The following is a 17,244-nucleotide window of genomic DNA, read 5'->3' on the forward strand; positions in this document are numbered from 1 at the left end:
CATTTCGAGGTGGGGGAGCCTCCACAATAGCTTTAACTTTTGCAGGGGCCTTATGAAGACCTGCAGAATCAATGATGTGTCCCAAATATTCAACAGAGGGCTTGAAGAATTCACACTTGTCTTTGCGAACTCGTAGGCCATACTCTTCCAGTCTTTGTAGGGTAGCCTCTAAATTCTTTAAGTGATCCTCTTCATTTCTTCCAGTGACCAGGATATCATCCAGATAGCACTGAACTCCTGACAAGCCACACAAGATCTGGTCCATAGCCCTCTGGAACAGGGCGGGAGCAGACGTTATTCCGAAGGGTAGGCGACAGTATCGATAAAGCCCCTTATGAGTCGCAATAGTCAACAGCTCTTGGGACTTTTCATCGACGTGCATCTGTAAATATGCTTGACTCAGATCAATCTTACTGAACTTTTGTCCCCCAGCCAGGCCTGCGAAGAGGTCATCGATGCGGGGAAGCGGGTATTGCTCTGCACACAACACTGGGTTGACAGTGACTTTAAAATCACCGCAAATCCGGAGAGAGCCATCTTTCTTCATGATTGGAACGATAGGAGTGGCCCATGAGCTATGGGTAACTGGTATTAGGACTCCATTGGTGACCAGGCGCTCCAGGTCTGCTTCAACTTTTGGCCTGATGGCATATGGCACAGTTCGGGCTTTCAGATATTTTGGTGGACTGTCAGGTTTAATGTTCAATGTCACAGTGATTCCCTTCATACTTCCCAAATCATCTCCAAAAACAGCAGCATGTTTCCTTAGTATAGGGGTTAGACTGGTTTCTTCTTTAGTCATCCAGTGCACTTCTGCCCAGTTTAGTTGAATCTTCCCAAGCCAAGACCTACCCATTAAGGCTGGGTAGTTACCTCTCACCACAAACAGTGGCAATTTAGCCACCTGTCCATTGAGCTCCACCTTAACATCAATAGTGCCCAGCATAGGCACAGCTTCTCCCGTATACGTCTTCAGAACAGTTTTTGTTGCCTTAAGCGGAAGATGCTGTAGCTTTTCTTTATACACAGTCTCGGAGATCAGTGAGACGGCTGCACCGGTGTCCAGTTCCATGCGTATACGTTTGCCATCCAATAACGGGGTTACCCAGTATTCATGTGAGCCCACTGCCAAAGACAAAACATGCAGTGGCACTTTCTCTTGCGCTGAGGTGTCACCTTGATCATCCTGGGTCTGCTCTAGGGTATGCAAGGTTCCTCTTTTTGTCGGCCAGACCACAGGCCTCTTTTTCTTTTGTTTACAGGCACACTCAATGTGTCCCTTTTTGCCACAGTGTCGACACACCAGGTCCTTACACCAGCATTCTGATGCCTGGTGACCCGGCTTACCACAGCGGTAACATTCTTCACTCTGCACAGTTTTGTGGGTCGGTTCTTGTGACACTTTTTGCACCCTAGGGGATGCACCGATGTATTGCGCCTCCCTTGTAGCCAGTTCCATGGAGACAGCAATATCAACAGCCTTCTGTAAGGTAAGCTGAGCCTCTGTCAGTAGGCGCTTCTGTATAGCTTCACTGTAGAGGCCACACACTAACCTGTCACGCAGGGCATCATTTAACATTTCTTTAAATTCAGTGTTCTGCTAGCTTTTTTAAAATGGCTACAAATTGTACAACTGTTTCATCTTCCTTTTGGTCTCTTTTGTGGAACCTATATCTTTCAGCAATTACCAGTGGTTTTGGGGAAAAATGAGACCCCAGGATTTCCACAATGTCACTGTAAGATTTAGTTGCTGGCTTAACAGGGTGTAGTAAGCTGCGTAGCAGGGAGTAGGTTTTAGCCCCTACAACACTTAAGAATATTGGCACCTTCTTTGCTTCTGTAATGTCATTTGCAATAAAAAAAAAGCTCAAAACGCTCAGTATACACATGCCACTGCTCTATATTCTCATCAAAAAGTTCCAGTGGCCTGGTCAGAGTAGCCATGATTTTAGTTTCACTTTCACAGTCAGTGCAAACAAGCAGCTTTTTTGTTTGTTTGTTCTTTACCTTGACTTTTACTTCCTTCTGTTACTGGAGCAGCACCGGAATCCCACCCTCGTCGCCACTTGTTATATCCTTGGGGGCAGCCGGTTTAGGAAGAAATCACTTGAGGCCAGACAGCAGACAGCTAACAAAACCACCATTTTATTTACAGACTCAGAGAACTCATTCAGCCGGCTGAAGCTGGCTGAGCTAACCCATAATAATCTAACTCAGTTGCCATAGCAACAAAAACCATGACAACCAAATACACAACAATGTGAATTCACATGTAAGAAGGGATGTGTGTGAGAATATTTGACAGAGTGGATTCAGGGTGAGAGATGGCGATATGATGCTTACTTATTGGCATCCTCCCCCTGCTGCTGCAAGTTGCCTCGTTATACTCCTCCCATGGCAGTCCATGCATCTGCTGTTGTGAGAGAGAGGACATAGAATGTAGGACTGGAAGGGACCTCAAGAGGTCTTCTAGTCCAGTCCCCTGCACTCATTGCAGGGCTAAGTATTATCTAGATCATCCATGACAGGTGTTTGTCTCTCAAAAATCCCCAATGATGCAGATTCCACAACATCCCTGGGCAATTTATTCCAGTGCTTAACCACCCTGACAATCAGGAAGTTTTTCCTAATGTCCAACCTAAACTGCCCTTGCTGCATTTTAATCCCATTGATTCTTGTCCTATCCTCAGAGGTTAAGAAGAATAATTTTTCTCCCTCCTCCTTGTAACAACCTTTTATGTACTTGAAAACTGTTATCATGTCCCCTCTGTCTTCTCCAGACTAAACAAACCCATTTTTTTCAATCTTCCCTCTAGGTCAGGTTTTCTAGACCTTTAATAATTTTTGTTCTTCTCTGGATTTTCTCCAATTTGTCCACATCTTTCCTAAAATGTGGCGCAATACTCCAGTTGAGGCCTAATCAGTGCAGAGTAGAGTAGAATAATTACATCTCCTGTCTTGCTTAAAATACTCCTGCTAATATATCCCAGAATTATGTTTACTTCTTTTTTTTTTTTGCAACAGTGTTACACTGTTGACTCATATTTAGCTTATGATCCACCATGACCTCCACATCCCTTTCTGCATTACTCCTTCCCAGGCAGTCATTTCTCATTTTGTATATGTGCAACTGATTGTTCTTTCCTTAGGAGTACTTTGCATTTGTCCTTATTAAATTTCATCCTATTTACTTCAGACCATTTCTCTAGTTTGTCCAGTTCATTTTTAATTTTAATCCTATCCTCAAACCTTTGCAACCCCTCCCAGCTTGGTATCATCTGCAAACTTTATAAGCGTACTCTCTATACCATTATTTAAATCATTGATGAAGATATTGAACAGAACTGGACCCAGAACTGATCCCTATGGAACCCCACTCGATATGCCATTCCAGTTTGACTGTGAACCACTGATAACTACTCTCCGGGAAGAATTTTTCAACCAGTTATGCACCCACCTTATAGTAGCTCCATCTAGATTGTATTTCTCTAGTTTGTTTATGAGAAGGTCATGCAAGACCATATCAAAAACCTTACTAAAGTCAAGATATACCACACCTACTGCTTTCCCTCTATCCACAAGGCGTATTAACCTGTCAATGAAAGCTATTAGGTTGGTCTGACACAATTTGTTCTTGACAAATCCATGCTGACTGTTACTTATCACCATATTATCTTCTAAGTGTTCACAAATTAATTGCTTAATTATTTGCTCCATTATCTTATCCATTACTGAAGTTAAGTTGACTGGTCTGTAATTCCCTAGGTTGTCCTTATTTCCCTTTTTATAGATTGGCACTATATTTGCCCCTTTCCAGTCCTCTGGTATCTCTCCTGTCTTCCATGACTTTTTGAAGATAATTGCTAATGGTTCAGATATCTCCTCAGTCACATCCTTGTGTATTCTAGGATGTATTTCATCAGGCCCCGGTGACTTGAAGACATCTAATTTGTCTAAGTAATTTTTTCACTTGTTCTTTCTCTAGTTTTCTCTGATCCTACCTCATTTTCACTGACATTCGTTATGTCAGGCATCCACAGATCGGACTGTGTTCCCTCATATTCTATACTGCCAGTCTCTCCCTGCTGATTTGGGTGAACTAATCCCTCACTGAGAGAGGCTGGTGGTGTGAGAGAAACCAACAATTATTTCCATTAGAGCAGTGTCTCTTTTTAGCAGAAATTAGGGTTCTTCTCATTTTGCTTCACGCAGAAGCTATTGCATTGTGAATTCTAATCTCTGCTTTAGAATGTTAATTCTGTTTAGGTTCTTATGCCAAACAATGGGTGACACATCAGTTGTGATTTTTCTAAATATAGAATTGACTTTTATTTAGAAATTATAGACTTGAAATAGAATTTGCATTGGTGTATTATATTTATGATCTGAATTCAGGTAGTACATTGTTTGTTCAGCAGGAGGTGGAGATATCTGGCTGTTGGAAGGGAGATAGTTGAATCTAAGAAGATGATATGATGAATGGAGTGAAGGTGGGTGGTTAATGGCTTACCTACTTATTTCTTTGGATTCTGTGATTTGCGTTGGGTGCAACCTTAGCTCTATGTTAATGAAGGTCTCTATGCTATATTGTGTCATTTGGTCTGGTTTATTAAACTGTAAATGGCTTCACAATTCTGTTAATTTTTCTGCAGGCAAATTCTCATTCAAGATCAATATTCATGCTTCTCTAGTTGAATAAGTAGGTACAGAATACTAAATCTCTTCTATGTGCACTTTACTGTTTAACTATAAAAACAAAAATTGATTTATGCAACTGTTTAAAGACATAAATATTCTGTGAGCTTGCTCCTAAGCAGCTGTGCATCTGGAGAAAGAGCAGAAAAATCAAATTCTTTCCAACAAAAACACCACTATATTATTACTTTGTAGAGTAGCATTAGGTCAGAGTTTCCATTCCATTTCAGAATAAAAATCCTAAGAACATGGTTTTGCAAACGTAGAAGGAAACTCCTCTCATCTACCGGGGAAGACCATTGACTACAAAAGATAACAGGTTAGAGGAGAAATGGAATCCATCAAAGGCTGCCCTTTTCAACTCAAAAAAGTACTATAATCTCCAAAGTGAAATTAATAGAATCATAGAACAACAGGGTTGGAAGGGACCTCAGGAGGTCATCTAGTCCAACCCCCTGCTCAAAGCAGGACCAGTTCCCAACTAAATCATCCCAGCCAGGGCTTTGTCAAGCCTGGCCTTAAAAACCTCTAAGGATGGAGATTCCACCACCTCCCTAGGTAACCCATCCAAGTGCTTCACCACCCTCCTAGTGAACAAGTTTTTCCTAATATCCAACCTAAACCTCCCGCACTGCAACTTGAGACCATTGATTATTTGAACTCGGTTTGAATAATCACCTGGTGTCTGAAAGTCTATCCAAACCTGGGAGCAGATTCCGTGTCCCTTATTATTATTCTTTCTGGAAATCCTTATTCAAGTAAACTGTTCCATTCAGCTATGTGTGTGAGTATACCATTTGCTTGAATAAGTATTGCAGGATCAATACTTACATACCATTACCATGCATTCCATTATAGTTTTTGTCATTTAATGTCTTCTGTCAATCAGATTAAGGGCCCTCTGCTGCAAACTCTTACTCATGCAAATAGTCCCCCGGCTCCCTTATCTGACTGATCTACAACTCTTGCGTATGCAAAATTGTCCGAAAAATATCACAAGAACAGGTTTTCTTTCATGACTTCATCCGTTTCCGCATGGGCCAGAAAACACATTAAGAACCAGCTTTCTCTAACTACCACTGCCTGAAATAGTGGCATTTCAACACTTCTGTTTCTGGTCTTGATGTGCAGAGGCTCCCACAAGTTAATAGTTATAAATGTTTACTGAATCTTGGAAGAGTTTGACTGAGGTGGGTGATACTTACATTGTAGAATCAGTTTGCCTAGATTCATTACTAAGAATCCCTGGTTTCTTTCCTTTCATGAAATCAAATATAACTTTGAACTGAAGATTGGTTACACTGAAAATGAGGTTCAGATCACATCTACTTTGAATCTATTTTGAATGTTTGGGTCATGTTTATTATAGTTCAGTTACATTTTGAGTTTGGGGGCAATAAAATACTATTGACTTGACTGGGAATTACAAAGACAAGACATTGATATTGAATGTGCCTGGGGTTACTCTCATCAAAACTGCTGTCATCATAATTGGATAAGGGTGCCTGGGCACAGTTAGAAAGGGGAAAGAATCTCCTATTTTATGTGGGGAGTGCCTCTTTGGTGGCAGCATCTTTGAGGTGATGACAGTGCAGGGTGATGGCAGGAGCTGAACAGAGAGCAACTACCCAGCAATTAAATCACCCCAGCTGGGTCAGGTGTAGAGCCCCAGAGAAGCTCAGGCAGCACTGGCCTACCAGCATCCTTGGAATTCTTCAACCTAGGAGACAGCTAACTGTGAATGGGAAGCTGGGGAGGAGGGAAGAGGTTAGAATGCACCAGCCACTCTCAGTTGCCAGGACTGAGGCTGTGACTACGGTTAAAGGACTTGCTTGCGAGTGGGGAAGTATTTCCCATCAGGGTTGTCCTGGGTAGTGCATATAGTTTCACAGGTTTCTGGGTCGGGGGTGAAGCCGGTGTTGTTTAAACCATATAAAATTGAACTTGGCCCTCTTTTGCTGCCATCAACACCTGGCAAAAGGGTTACACGAATACCAAAAACATCACCTTTTAGCTTGTGTTAAATACCATATACTGGGCTGTGTGATGTATGTGCAGAGAAAGGAGGGTGAGAAGATGGGAGAACTGCTTATTTGTTCTCCAGTTTAAATGGAGCTAGAGGTGTTGGGTGTGTTGTGGTGGTTTTTTTTGTTTTGTTTTTTTTGTAACCACAACTAAGTAGGTAAATAATGACTGTGGGATAACTAACTTCTATTAAGTCCACTTGTTGGAAATGTTTATACTGAAAGATATCCTGAGTGATAATATAGCACCTTGTTTAAAGTTTCGTTATCTGAAATCACAGTGGGAGCATCCTCTTTCAGGGGAAAAGACCAAAATATACATCCCAACATCCTGAAAAAAGCTGACATGTAGTGAAATCTGGTGCATTCCAAAGTAAAAAAAAATAAAATAAAAAATAAAAAAACAACCCTATGCATTTTCAGAAGTACCTGTATAAGGCCCAGGATAAGTCATTAGTGCCATGGATGAGTTACTTAACTAAAGAAGGGGTCATCTCCACCAGAGGCAGGGAAATCACCTCCACCTTCCATTCTGCTGGATAGCAGAATTTTAACAAAGGCTCCTGCAAACCCACTGTCGTTTCAAGCCAGCCTTTGATCTGACTCAGGTAACATAATAGAATAATAAAATATGCTGTACTATTGCGGGTGAGGGTAAGGAAGGGAAGAAAGAAAAGAAGCCATCATTTTTAAGTTCTTTCACTACTTTCAAATTTGACTTACTGCATGATGAAATAATGTTAGTCTGCTGAATTCACACACTGTCCAGGTGCTTTGCAGATGAGTTGGGTTCTTAATGATTTGATTGCTCACTGAGTGCTTGAATTGCATTTTATCGAGACAGAGAGTCCACTGGCACTAAAAATCCTCCTCACCAGGCACTGTACATGAGCCAGCTCCACTGCTTTCCCTCTGACTCTGAGTCATTGTTATTGAATTCTGTACCTTTCTCTGGGGATGATGAATAAGGTGATTGTTCTGAATAGAATTAGACCGGGAAATGTAGTAAAGCTTGTTGCAAGCTGGAAAGACAACAACTTTGTTCTGTTTGTTTGTTCCTGATCATGACTGCTAACTACACAGATCTTTGCCCCTGGGCCCTGGAAAGAGTAGCAGCACTGTTCTCATCTGTAAAAACAAATGGCAGTTACCTAATATTAAAATGTAACTAAAATCGTGGTATTCTAGGAGGAGTTCTTCAAATTGCACACATTGTGTTTGAATGTGCATTTTATATACCTATAATACAGTATAATTATAAATTTTAAAAATACTTACTTATACCAATACCATTGCTATATAATACAATTTGATTTTACTTTGCAGCATGCATCTCTATATATGGTTTGTGCTGTTAACCCTGATTTAGCCTGTCCTTCTGGGCTTCCAGACTTAAGCTGTTTCATTCCGACTGTCTTCTTTGGATAGCATGGGAGTGAAAGTCCTACTATATTATTTCACTAAGGATTTCTTTCTAGTGATACTTTTTTTAGTGCTCCCGTAATTTATTCAGATAATTATACGATATTAAAATAATTCTCAAATAGGTTTGGGAAGCAATTATCCAAAAATGTGACCCGATTGGCATATTAGACTATTTTACTGCTGATAAACTTATGTGTATAACATCATTCACACAAAGCCTGTTATAGTAAAAGTGACATAACACAGAAGATTGAAGATATTAATGAAAGCCACAGGTCTTCCCGCAGAAATTTAAATAAGTGGAAAACTGAGCAACTAATCCAAATCACATTTGAGTTCTTCAATAAAATTTCTAATTTTGAAGAGCGGCTGGTAGGATTAACTAATAAGACAAAATACAAACAGAGAATTTGTGTGTGTGCGTGCATGCATGCCTGGTGGGGGAGGGAGAGAGAGACACAAGATCTCTGTAGAAGTGAACCAACCACACACAATTCCAAGTAGTGAGTAGTACATTTTTTCTAGATTAGCAGAGTAATGGCCATCAGAAACAAGTTCATTTAAATGTATTCCTTACAAATTCAATCTAAAGAAGTAGCTGCAGTTCTCTGAACCTTCTGTGTTTTGCTCAGAAATGAGAATTCAGCTGTATTCTGCATCCAACTAATTTGAACCTGAGCCAACTCATTCCTAAATGATACCCACTTAAGATTTTCATAAATGTAATTTCAGACATAGTTCTAATGGACAACTTTAGGATGGTATGAAAGAACTGAAAAAGTTCCAATTACATCATCTAGCCTCACTACAACGTAGCATTGCCTGTAAATCTCCTTGAAATTGAAAAGTTTCCAATTTTAAAAAAAGGCTTTGATATGTGTGACTACAGTGAGGACTGATGAAAAATAGTGAAATCTGTTGCATGGAATCTTGAAAAGAAATGGAGAATGGCAGGATCTAGCTTGTGCATTTAATAAGACTCCACTACAGTGAATGGCACACGAAATATAACTATTTTGCCAGACACAGTAAAAATACTATTAAGTAGACACAATATGAAAATATTAACATGGATGCAATGCTAATCATCAATGAAGGTCAGGAGACCTAGACATTTGCTGCAGGGCTTTATAGTCACAATGCTGGAGAATTTGTTTTGTATTGTCTTGCACCCTATTAAAAAACAAACCAAAAAATCCAGCCTCCTGAAGTCTTTGAATTATAGTCATGAAAGTTACACTATGCCTAACTGTGAACTGTACAAGTTTGACTCTGCACTGAATGTGATCTCCAGTATACAGATTACTGCCTGTATTTGACTATCACCTATCTCCTGTCATCTGCCTGACTAGGGGTCTGCCAAATAATGTTAGTGACCATACATTCAGAATATACTTTATAAATTACTAATTACTTTTGCTAGTGGACTGGATTGTAGCAAACATGAACTTTTCCAAACTTTCCTTGTGGTTTTTCCCTGATTAGCCTCATTGCTCTGTGCTTCAACAAGATAAACACTTGTGCTTCAGGTCATTTATAGAGGGGAAAGTTCTTCCTATACTGCCTCCGAGTTCTGATAGTCTTCTATGTTCTGGAACCTTGGGGGTAGAATTTGGAATGCCCATGCAGGAATTAGACTTATCACACAGCTGTACAGCACAGCTCTTTGGGGATCCTCTGGGTTTTGCCATAGAGGAGAATTTGGGTTTGGGGAACAGATTTGCGAAAGGGAAAGGATAGAGTTAGTAGATTCACCATGTTTCTCCCCCTAAATGGGGGAGGAGCAGTTGTCATTGTGAAAGTAGAATGAATTCTATTGTAAAAATAGAAAGGATTAAAGAAATGCTGTATGCACCTTTAAGCAGAAATGAGGAATGTTAAAATACAGGTGTCAGGAAAAGAGACATTACAATGAGTCCACTTAGCTAATGGTGAAACATTAACTGGAGACTGGTAAAAGTTAGTAAGGAAATTAACTATGTATGTCTAGCCTCAGGTAAACTTGTCAGTTCTGCTCCCTTTGTTATCTTGTCAAGTTCGTGCCTTTTCATCTGTATAAAATAAAGTAGTGTGGGTCTTGCATGGTGCTCACATTATCTGGGTGTTATTAGCAGAGCGCTGTGCTAGTAAATAGAGTGATCTAACAAATTGTGAGTCCTGACTCTGACATCATGATGGCTATTGCTGTTCAATGCATTCTCTCCTCTCTAGAGAGTTAATAACCCTATGCATATTGATGTGTTTAACTTAATATTCCAGCAGTATTAACTGGCACTACTTCTGTATCTCCCCTCCCCTATGTAAGAAGCAATTTGCACAAGTGTGGATTGCCTGTCCAATGGGACCTGTGCTGCTAGTAGGGAGCCTCAGAAGAGTCAAGAGGCTGACTTTTTGCAGACTGGTGGTATGTAGGATTGGGAGGCCATTAGTCCTACCCCACCAGAGGGGAAGATTTCAAGGAAACTCCACACATAATATGTTGATCCACCAACATGGCACTTGTTTCCATGGGGGGATGATCTGTTGCAAAATTTTATAATAAGATAGCAATTACACTGGATCACTGATATACCTTTATAACAGAGATCTCAGCTTCACTATACCAGCATACTTCTGTCATACCTGGAGCAAGGCCAGAATAGTATTGGTAAAAAGAAATCAACAGACAAGGACATGCTGGATTTTGGAAATTGGATTTGGGTAGAAACATGATCCAAGGTTTCAAAACAGCTTCTGAATTCAATGCAGGTCTCAGACTGTGTATTTCAATGTGAGCCTAAAAACATCTTGATTTTTGAACACTATAAAAATGTTGAAAATGAAACTGCAGCCAAATCATTCACTCCCTGAGGATGGTCTAACAAACTACATCAATTTAACTTAACTTTTTTTTATTTTTGGTTAAGAGTCAAGCACCCAGACATTAGGAAGTGCTAGAATTGTGGTGGATTCTTCTTTCAGTCTCCTTTTGCATATTCATTGTGATAGTCTTTAGTTATGTTCACTTACTATTCCCCCTCCCCGAGGACATAGTTTTTAGGATACAATTTTCTAACATTGTTTAAAAAAATAAGAATAGAAATTTTATCATATAGAGCAGGGGTGGGCAAACTACGGCCCGTGGGCCGGATCTGGCCCATCAGGGCTTTGGCTCCGGCCTGCGGGATTGCCCCCCGTGGCTCCATGGGCCCTGCACCGCTCTCAGAAGCGGCCGGCACCACGTCCCTGCGGTTCCTGGGTCGGGGGGCAGGGCCTGGAGGTAAGAGAATGGGGAACCACGGCCAACCACAGGAAGTACCTGGAGGCATGGCAAGGGCAGCACACGTGGAGCCCTTCCTCCCCTCCCCTGGGGCTACAGAGCTTCCTGGAGTGGCACGGGGCTGGGAACTGGGTGGGCAGGCAGGCAGGGAGCCTGCCCTGGCCCCGGTGTGTGCCGTTTCCATCCTGGAGCCGCTTTAGATAAGCGGTGCTGGGCCAGAGTCCGAACCCCTCCTGCACCCTGCCCCCAGCTCCCTGCCCTATGCTCCCTGCCTGCACTTCTCACCCCTCCTGCATCCCAACCCCCTGCCCTGATCCCCCTCATACACTCCGCACCTCTCCTGCACCCCAACTCCTTGCCCTGAGCTCCCTGCTGTGCCCTGCACCCCTGTGCACCCCAACTCCCTGCCCTGAGCCCCCTGCCGCACCTCACACCCCTCCTGCACTCCAACCCCCTGTCCTGAGCTCTCTGCTGCACCCCTGTGCATTCCAACTCCCTGCCCTGAGTCCCCTGCCACACCCCGCACCCCTCCTCTGCCCCAATCCCTTGCCCTGAGCCCCTTCCTGCATGCCGCACCCCTTTCCATAGCCCACATTCCCTCCCGCACCCTAACCCCCTGCCCCAGCCCTGCATACAATTTCCCCACCCAGATGTGGCCCTCGGCCCAAAAAGTTTGACCACCCCTGGTATAGGGCCATGTTGACCCCCAACTTGGATCATCAGCAAAGTTTGGACACAGACCTGCCACTTTACTAATAGGGTAAATAGTAGCAGTAGTAGGCTGTTATCCCTAATGCGGACAAGCCACTGAAGGGTGATGTGGAAAAAATGAAACCACATATTGTGTTTTTCAATCAGATCACCCTGAGGCCCTTTATTGATTACAAGTGTGCAGGGGGTGACAGCTATTGGAGCTGCTCCACCAAGTCCAGGAACACACAAGCTTTAAAAAGCTTGTAACCACAGACAAATTACACATACTTCTGTATTAATTATCTTAGTTGGACTACATTGCAAAATTAATACAGGTCAAAAGCAAAAAGAACAATCACTCTTCTTGTTATTCACAGTCTGGTTCGTTTGCAATTTGACTTTTCTAACAGTGCTATTGCAGTTATATTTCCTAAGCTTGGGCTATTACAAATTGTTCCGTTTGGGGATTTTTTCCACTCTGACTCCTTCTGCCCCTTGTACAGAGAAACAAGCAGGATCTTAGTTCAAGGGCTGTAAGCAAGCTTCACCAAACTCAGGGCCTTGACTAAAGTTTAAGGCCTACTAAATTTTCCCTCACAAGGGAGACGAGGAACACTTTGCCAAAGGGTTTCATAGCTATTTGCTTACAGCAGAAAAATACAGAGACTTGGCACTCCTGGGTTCAATTTCAGATTCTGGAGGTGTGCAAGTTCTCATGGTTATAGGCTGTGGGCACATTGATAGAACAGTCTATCTCTGTCCCCCTGTTCTCCTACCCAACCGACTTCTGACTCCTCCTTCTTCAATCTAATGATCGCCCATTCTGTGCCTATGAATGCTCCAGTCCCCTCCTCCTCTCCTCTGCAGCTGTCCCCCACATTGGCTCCCGTCTCCATCCCCTTATCTCCTTCCCATTCTCTGGCTCCTCCAATCCCATTTCCCCTGGCTAATGCCCCAGTGCCCTTCTCTGCTCTTTCCTCCTCACCCCTTTGCATTAGTCAATCTGCTTCTCCATGCTGCCGGGGTGCCAGGAGTACAGCAGAGAGAGTCTCTCTGTTCTCAATTCTGATGCCTGGGATCTCACAGTGGCCATGGCAGGTAGGAGAAACAATTGCAGGGAAAGTCCTGCTGAGCCTCTGCAGCTCTGAGATGGAGCATGCTCAAACTGTCTTGGGGACAGGTACATGCAGTCTGGTCACACATAGGAGCTGTGAGGGGATGTAGCATGCTTAGTGCAGATGGAATCTTCGGAATTTTAGCTGCCAGACTCTTAAGAAGTCTCTACTCATCTTATGTGAACTTAAATTTTTCAGAGGTCCATAACTTGGGCAAAATGTGGGTGAGTTTTCATGAGGACAGCAAAAGGGACATCCCTTGACACCAGGGCAACCCTTGCTTGCAACATTTCAAGCCCTTGCCCTAAAGCATGGAGAGTCTAGAGTGTCTCAGTGAAAAGGTTGTAAATTTTTTGGTCTTATGTTTTTCCCGATTTAAAAAAAAAATTTTTTTTACCAGACTAATTCTTGATACAGCTGAATTGTTTTAGCTAAAGCTTATATATACAGCCTTAGGCAGGACACTCAGCATGGAAAATTTCAGTCCACATGATTAAACTTTGCAATGTTATAAGCAACTGAAAATGTAATCTTTATAATGGAAAAGTGTCAGACAGCTTTAACTATAGGTGATGCTACCAGCATCAACTATGATGTACTTTCCGGGTAACATCTAAACTGCACTCTTTTTGTACCCTTTTTTAAAGGCCACTTCAGCATCTGTGCATTATACTGCTCTTCTACTCTTTCCCTCCTCCCTTTCTCTTGCATTTTGTCCCCCTATTCCTCTCTATTAAGCTTCTTTTTTTCCTCCAACCCTTCCTCTCGATTTCTCCCTTCTCCATTCAGTGCTTTTTTCCTTTTTGGCTGTTTTCTTTTCCCCTTTGCTTTTTTCTCTCAGCTTCTTTCAGAATTTATCAGGGATGGCACTAGTCGAGTCTTCCTGCTCAGACTAGTGGGGCATTTCACAAATCTGGGTTGCTATGACGGGTGGAGTTTCCCAAAGTGCCTATTCAGCTCTAGGGACTGAGGGATGGATTGATGCCAACTCAAATGCACATTAAATAATTGTTCTGGCGAAAGCCAGAAAATTGCAGAGCTGCATGTTGAGATGAAAGTTGTATAATACACACTTCTATTGTGCCTGCAATATTCTAGTAGTCTTTACTTACAGGTCACTAAACAATCCAAATTAAAGTCTAATTAAGGCAGTTATGAGAACAATATTGAATGCAAGATTCTTATTATACCCTTCTGCAAGAAATTGAAATGATTTGTTGTTCTTGAAAATATAACCTTTGCTTCTGTGTGTTGAATGAATTAGTAATACATTAATAATCCTGAAGTTTTCCTTGAATGGATATATCTCTGGGGCATTATCATTAATTGCACTATCACAGCCTTAAGTTACCAGCTCTGAGAATAATAGAAGCAGGCAAATAAAACCTGATCACTACAAGGAACACAGGGAAAAAACCCACTTACTGATAATGATTACAAGTGACAGTTTCTTTCATGCAATCCACGAGCTGAGATTTCAACCTGTAGTAGTGCCACATCTCATTATGCAAAGTTATTGTGGCTATGCAGATCAGCACAGGCAAAAAATAGCATTCAGATAATATCAAGGAGCACTGATTTAAATAGAAATGTTTAACTATAGTTCAGGAAGTCATGGCAGCACAGTCCACAAATAGAATATTAATCAAATTTGTTTAAGAACTGATAGGAGTACTACATGTCCTTTAACCCTGCTTAGCTTGAGAAAAGGTGACGTAACAATTTCTCCATGCCCCAAAATAACCAAATTAGATATTGTTTCCTCAGAGACAAATTAGGAGGAAAGAATGGAAATAACCTAAAAAAACTATTTTATTCTTCAGTATGTTTAGTATGAGTCTGCAATCCAACTTACAAAAAGTTAGAACCAAAAGTTCAGCTAGCTTCCAATTGGAGTTTGTGAGACTCTTGTAGAAGGAATGGGGGGAAAAAACAATTGGTCTGAAAATTAGAAGAGTCAAGGTCTTTCCAGACATGACAATGAAGCCAATAGTACTTAATGATGAGTGACCATAAAAGGAAAAAGGAGACTAATATTTAAAGTTAAACAGAAACGGTAACAGGAAATGACTGTTAAGATATTATTATATTACTGTCATTCGTACTTCTTTCTTCATATGCTTCATCTCCTGATTTGGAATGGAATGAAGTTATAAACATAGGTTTTCTCTTTTCCAGCCAGTATGGTCTCCTTTGGATGTGGGAAGGAGTTAGAAGTAGAATGATTTCTCAGAGATCATAATTTTGAGTATAGAATTATATAAGAATGGCCATATTGGGTCAGCCCAATGGTCCATATAGCCCAATTCCCGTCTTTTGACAGTGGCCATTGCCTGGTGGTTCAAAGGGAATGAACAGAAAAGGCAATCATTGAGTGATCCATCCCCTGTCATTCACTCCCAGCTTCCGGCAGTCAGAGGCTAGGGACATCCATAGCATGGGGTTGGATCCCTGGCCATCTTGGCTAGCAGCCATTGATAGGTTTATGTAGAATGGATCCATCTAATTCTTTTTTGAATCAAGTTATACTTTTGGCCTTCACAACATTCTCTGGCAACAAGTTCCACAGGTTGACTGTGCATTGTGTGAAATAATTCCTTTTGTTTGTTTTAAACCTGCTGCCTATTCATTTCATTAGGTGACCCCTAGTTCTTGTGTTATGTGAAGGAATAAATAACACTTCCTTATTCATTTTCACCACACCATTCACAATTTTGTAGCTCTCCATTGTATCCCCTCTTAATCATCTCTTTTCCAAGCTGAAAAGTCCCAGGCTTTTAAAACTCTCCTCAGATGGAAGCTGTTCCATACGTCTAATATGTTTTCCTTGCCCTTTCCTGTACTTTTTCCAATTCCAGTACATCTTTTTAGAGATGGAGCGACCATATGCACACAGTATTCAAGATGTGAGCATACCATAGATTTATATAGTGATATTTTCTGTCTTGTTATCTATCCCCTTAACTGTTTCTAACATTCTGTTAGCATTTTTGACTGCTGCAGCACAGTGAGCAAATATTTTCAGAGAACTATCCACAATCACTCCAAGATCTTTCTTGAGTGATAACAGCTAATTTAGATCCCATCTTTTTATATGTATAGTTAGGATTATGTTTTCCAGTGTGTGTTACTTTGCATTTATCAACACTAAATTTCATCTGCCATTTTGTTGCCCAGTTTAGTGAGATCCCTTTGTAACTCTTCTGAGTCTACTTTGGAATTACAAAATTACTCAAGATAGTTATCATCTGCAAATTTTGCCATCTCACTGTTTACCCCATTTTCCAGATCATTTAGTTAATGAATGAGATGCATTTGCAGATGAATTCCAAATTAAAGAAACAAGAATTGGGTTTCCTGGAATCATATGAAATCTTTAGAAATCAAAGAGGATTAGTGGATTCATCATACATACATACCAAAATATGTGAGCAGAGAATCTTTAGTAATGAGTTGGTGCAATCAGAATGGTTGGAAAAATACCTTGGAAATATTATAATACATGGGAAAACTGGTGTTGTACTTATTAGTAAAGCTAATGACACCTACATTATGAGTAAAAAAAGAAAATGATTTTTGTACCAAATGAAGACAATCAAAGTACTGTGACTAATCATTCTGCAGATCCTCTCAAAGCGAGTAAAGGAATAGGGACATAAATCAGTAATGAACATTTCCTCAATGTACACTAAAATGTCTTAGTGAAAGATCAATAGTTATAATTAAAAATATTTGAGATATGAGCTTTGAAAGCCAAAATTCCTAGTGTCTATCTCTAATGAAAAAATTAGAAATCTGGTCAACCTTTTTAAATATCCAGCTTTAATAATATTCATCTTGCACCTGGTTACACCAAATATATTTATCTGTATTATTAATATTTATTATCTGTATTACTCGGGCACCCAGAAGCACCAACCAAGATAAGACTAGACAGACAAAGACTGAGAGAAAGGAAGCAATATTATCCCTTTTAAAGTCTTTTTATGGATGGGGGAATTGAGACAGAGAGATGAAGTGACTTGCCCAAGGT

The 17,244-nt window shown here is 41.0% G+C and overlaps 1 long non-coding RNA gene across 6 annotated transcripts in view; it reads left to right on the forward strand.

The window, feature by feature from the left end:
- Window positions 1-17,244, forward strand: part of LOC123370776 — a 101,949-nt gene that overhangs the window by 22,975 nt on the left and 61,730 nt on the right. The window contains exon 1 of one of the 6 annotated variants that reach the window (XR_006579537.1): window positions 4,431-4,490. The exons of the other annotated variants lie outside the window; for them this stretch is intronic. This is a non-coding gene — a long non-coding RNA (uncharacterized LOC123370776). Of the gene's footprint in view, window positions 1-4,430; window positions 4,491-17,244 lie in introns of those variants that run through there. 6 annotated transcript variants of the gene reach the window in all.

Source organism: Mauremys mutica, chromosome 5, assembly GCF_020497125.1.
Source record: "Mauremys mutica isolate MM-2020 ecotype Southern chromosome 5, ASM2049712v1, whole genome shotgun sequence".
In the NCBI taxonomy this organism is placed as follows: Eukaryota; Metazoa; Chordata; order Testudines; family Geoemydidae; genus Mauremys; species Mauremys mutica.